Source organism: Halictus rubicundus, unplaced genomic scaffold (genome assembly GCF_050948215.1).
Source record: "Halictus rubicundus isolate RS-2024b unplaced genomic scaffold, iyHalRubi1_principal scaffold0072, whole genome shotgun sequence".
Classification (NCBI taxonomy): domain Eukaryota; kingdom Metazoa; phylum Arthropoda; class Insecta; order Hymenoptera; family Halictidae; genus Halictus; species Halictus rubicundus.
Genome location: NW_027488613.1, coordinates 91649 through 97376, shown reverse-complemented (window position 1 = coordinate 97376; position 5728 = coordinate 91649).

Here is a 5728-nt window from a genome sequence, read left to right as displayed (position 1 = left end):
TAGGGGATTGGATAGGGTAGAAGATAGGAGACGATAGAGGATAGGATAGGATAGAGGATAGGATAGAGAATAGAACAGGATAGAGGATAGGATAGGATAGAGGATAGGATAGAGAATGGGAAAGGATAGAGGATAGGATAGAGGATAGGGTAGAGGATAGAATAGAGGATAGGATAGGGGAATGGATAGAATAGTTGATACGATAGGTTAGAGAACAAGATAGGATAGTGGATAATATAGGATAGAGGATAGGATAGGGGATTGGATAGGGTAGAAGATAGGAGACGATAGAGGATAGGATAGGATAGAGGATAGGATAGAGAATAGAACAGGATAGAGGATAGGATAGGATAGAGGATAGGATAGGAATGAGGATAGGATAGGATAGAGGATAGGACAGAGGATAGGATAGGATAGAGGATAGGATATAGAATGGGAAAGGATAGAGGATAGGAAAGGATAGAGGATAGGGTAGAGGATAGAATAGAGGATAGGATAGGGGAATGGATAGGATAGTTGATACGATAGGTTAGAGAACAGGATAGGATAGTGGATAATATAGGATAGAGGATAGGATAGGGGATTGGATAGGATAGAAAATAGGAGACGATAGAGGATAGGATAGGATAGAGAATAGGATAGAGAATAGAACAGGATAGAGGATAGGATAGGATAGAGGATAGGATAGAGAATGGGAAAGGATAGAGGATAGGATAGGATAGAGGATAGGATAGAGGATAGAATAGAGGATAGGATAGGGGAATGGATAGGATAGTTGATACGATAGGTTAGAGAACAGGATAGGATAGTGGGAAATATAGGATAGAGGATAGATAGGGGATTGGATAGGATAGAAGATAGGAGACGATAGAGGATACGATAGGATAGAGAATAGGATAGAGAATAGAACAGGTTAGAGGATAGGATAGGATAGATGATATTATAGGATAGAGGATAGGACAGGATAGCGGATAGGATAGGATATAGGATTGGATAGGATAGAGGATAGGATAGGATAGAGGATACGAAATTATAGAGGATAGGATAGGATAGAGGATAGGATAGGATAGAGAATACGAAATTATAGAGGATAGGATAGGATAGAGGATAGGATAATATAGAGGATAGGATAGGATAGAGGATAGGATAGGATGGAGGATAGGATAGGATAGAGAATAGGATACGATAGTGGATAGGATAGAGGATGGGATATAATAGAGGATAGGATAGGATAGAGGATAGGATAGAGGATAGGATAGAGGATTGGATAGGATAGGGGATATTATAGGATATAGGTTAGGACAGGATTGCGGATAGGATAGGATATAGGATTGTATAGGATAGAGGATAAGATAGGATAGAGGATAGGATAGGAATAAGGATAGGATAGGATAGAGTATAGGATAAGATAGAGGATAGGATAGGGGATTGGATAGGATAGAGGATAGGAGACGATAGAGGATATGATAGGGGATTGTATAGGATAGTGGACTGGAGACGATAGAGGATAGGATAGGATAGAGGATAGGATAGGATAGAGGATAGGTTGGGATAGAGGATAGGATATTATAGAGGATAGGGTAGGATAGAGGATAGGATAGGATAGCGGATAGGATAGGGTAGAGTATAGAATAGGATAGAGGATAGGATAGGATAGAGGATAGGATAGGAATGAGGATAGGATAGGATAGGGGATTGGATAGGATAGAGGATAGGAGACGATAGAGGATATGATAGGGGATTGTATAGGATAGAGGACTGGAGACGATAGAGGATAGGATAGGATAGAGGATAGGATAGGATAGGATAGGATAGGATAGAGGATAGGATAGGATAGAGGATAGGATAGGATAGAGGATAGGATAGGATAGAGGATAGGATAGGATAGAGGATAGGTTAGGATAGAGGATAGGATATTATAGAGGATAGGGTAGGATAGAGGATAGGCTAGGAATGAGGATAGGATAGGATAGGGGATTGGATAGGATAGAGGATAGGAGACGATAGAGGATATGATAGGGGATTGTATAGGATAGAGGACTGGAGACGATAGAGGATAGGATAGGATAGAGGATAGGATAGGATAGGATAGGATAGAGGATAGGATAGGATAGAGGATAGGATAGGATGGAGGATAGGATAGGATAGAGGAGAGGATAGGATAGAGGATAGGATAGGATAGAGGATAGGATAGAGGATAGGAGAGGATATTGGATATGATCAGATAGAGGATAGGATCGGATAGAGGATAGGATTTCGGATTGGATAGGATAGATGATAGGATAGGGGATTGGATAGGATAGAAGATTGGAGACGATAGAGGATAGGATAGGATAGAGGATAGGATAGGGTAGAGCATAGGATAGGGGATTGGATATGATAGAGGATAAGATAGGATAGAGGATAGGATAGGATACAGGATAGGATAGGATAGAGGATAGGATAGAGGATAGGATAGGATAGAGGATAGGATAGGATAGAGGATAGGATAGGATAGAGAATAGGACAGAATAGAGGATAGGACAGGGGATTGGATAGGATAGAGGATAGAATATGATAGAGGATAGGATAGGATGGAGGATAGGATAGGATAGAGTATAGAATAGGTTAGATGATATTATAGGATAGAGGATAGGATAGGATAGAGGATAGGATCGGATAGAGGATAGGATAGGGGATTGGATAGGATAGAGGATAGAATAGGATAGAGGATATGATAGTATAGAGGATAGGTTAGGATTGAGGATAGGATAGGATAGAGGATAGGATAGAGAATAGGATAGGATAGAGGATAGGATAGGATTGAGGACAGGATAGGATAGAGGATAGGATAGGATAGAGGATAGGATAGAGGATTGGATAGGATAGGGGATATTATAGGATAGAGGATAGGATAGGATAGCGGATAGGATAGGATAGAGGATACGATATTATGGAGGATAGGATAGGATAGATGATAGGATCGGATAGAGGATAGGATAGGGGATTGGATACGATAGAGGATAGAATATGATAGAGGTTAGGATAGCATGGAGGATAGGATAAGATAGAAGATAGGATAGGATAGAGGATAGGATAGGATAGAGGATAGGATACGATAGAGGATAGGATAGGATAGAGGATAGGATAGGATAGAGGATAGGATAGGATAGAGGATAGGATAGGATAGAGGATAGGATAGGATAGAGGATAGGATAGGATAGAGGATAGGATAGGATAGAGGATAGGATAGGATAGAAGATAGGATAGGATAGAGGATAGGATACAATAGAGTATAGGACATAGGATAGGATAGGATAGAGGATAGGATACGATAGAGGATAGGATAGGATAGGATATTGGATATGATCAGATAGAGGATAGGATCGGATAGAGGATAGGATTTCGGATTGGATAGGATTGAGGATTGGATAGGGGATTGGATAGGATAGAAGATTGGAGACGTTAGAGGATAGGATAGGATAGAGGATAGGATAGGGTAGAGCATAGGATAGGGGATTGGATAGGATAGAGGAAAGGATAGGATAGAGGATAGGATCGCATAGCGGATAGGAGACGATAGAGGATAGGATAGGATAGAGGATAGGATAGGATAGAGGATAGGATATGATAGAGGATAGGATAGGAATGAGGATAGGATAGGATAGAGGATAGGATAGGATAGAGAATAGGATAGGGTAGATGATATTATAGGATAGAGGATACGATATTATAGAGGATAGGATAGGATAGAGGATAGTATCGGATAGAGGATAGGATAGGGGATTGGATAGGATAGAGGATAGGATAGGTTAGCGGATAGGATAGGATATAGGATTGGATAGGATAGAGGTTAGGATAGGATAGAGGATAGGATCGCATAGAGGATAGGAGACGACAGAGGATAGGACAGGATAGAGGATAGGATAGGATAGAGGATAGGATATGGTAGCGGATAGGATAGGATAGAGAATAGGATAAGATAGATGATATTATAGGAAAGAGGATAGGATATGATAGAGGATACGATATTATAGAGGATAGGATAGGATGGAGGATAAGTCAGGATAGAGGATAGGATAGGATAGAGGATATTATAGGATAGAGGATAGGATGGGATAGCGGATAGGATAGGATATAGGATTGGATAGGATAGGGGATTGGATAGGATTGTTGATAGGATAGGATAGGATAGAGAATAGGATATGATAGATGATATTATAGGAAAGAGGATAGGATATGATAGAGGATACGATATTATGGAGGATAGGATAGGATAGATGATAGGATCGGATAGAGGATAGGATCGGATAGAGGATAGGATAGGGGATTGGATAGGATAGAGGTTAGGATAGGATAGAGGATAGGATCGCATAGCGGATAGGAGACGATAGAGGATAGGATAGGATAGAGGATAGGATAGGATAGAGGATAGGATATGATAGAGGATAGGATAGGAATGAGGATAGGATAGGATAGAGGATAGGATAGGATAGAGAATAGGATAGGGTAGATGATATTATAGGATAGAGGATACGATATTATAGAGGATAGGATAGGATAGAGGATAGTATCGGATAGAGGATAGGATAGGGGATTGGATAGGATTGAGGATAGGATAGGTTAGCGGATAGGATAGGATATAGGATTGGATAGGATAGAGGTTAGGATAGGATAGAGGATAGGATCGCATAGAGGATAGGAGACGATAGAGGATAGGACAGGTTAGAGGATAGGATAGGATAGAGGATAGGATAGGGTAGCGGATAGGATAGGATAGAGTATAGAATAGGATAGATGATATGATAGTATAGAGGACAGGATAGGATTGAGGATAGGATAGGATAGAGGATAGGATAGAGGATAGGATATGATAGAGAATAGGATAGGATTGAGGATAGGATAGGATAGAGGATAGGATAGGATAGAGGATGGGATAGAGGATAGGATAGGATAGAGGATATGATAGGATTGAGGATAGGATAGAGGATAGGATAGAGGATTGGATAGGATAGGGGATATTATAGGATAGAGGATAGGATAGGATAGAAGATAGGATAGGATAAAGGATAGGATAGGATAGAGGATAGGATACGATAGAGGATAGGATAGAGGATAGGATAGGATATTGGATATGATCAGATAGAGGATAGGATCGGATAGAGGATAGGATTTCAGATTGGATAGGATAGATGATAGGATGGGGGATTGGATAGGATAGAAGATTGGAGACGATAGAGGATAGGATAGGATAGAGGATAGGATAGGGTAGAGCATAGGATAGGGGATTGGATAGGATAGAGGATAGGATAGGATAGAGGATAGGATAGGATAGAGGATAGGATAGGATAGAGGATAGGATAGGATAGAGGATAGGATAGGATAGAGGATAGGATAGGATAGAGGATAGGATAGGATAGAGGATAGGATAGGATAGAGGATAGGATAGGATAGAGAATAGGACAGAATAGAGGATAGGACAGGGGATTGGATAGGATAGAGGATAGAATATGATAGAGGATAGGATAGGATGGAGGATAGGATAGGATAGAGGATAGGATAGGATAGAGGATAGGATAGGATAGAGAATAGGATAGGGTAGATGATATTATAGGATTGAGGATACGATATTATAGAGGATAGGATAGGGTAGACGATAGTATCGGATAGAGGATAGGATAGGGGATTGGATAGGATAGAGGATAGGATAGGTTAGCGGATAGGATAGGATATAGGATTGGATAGGATA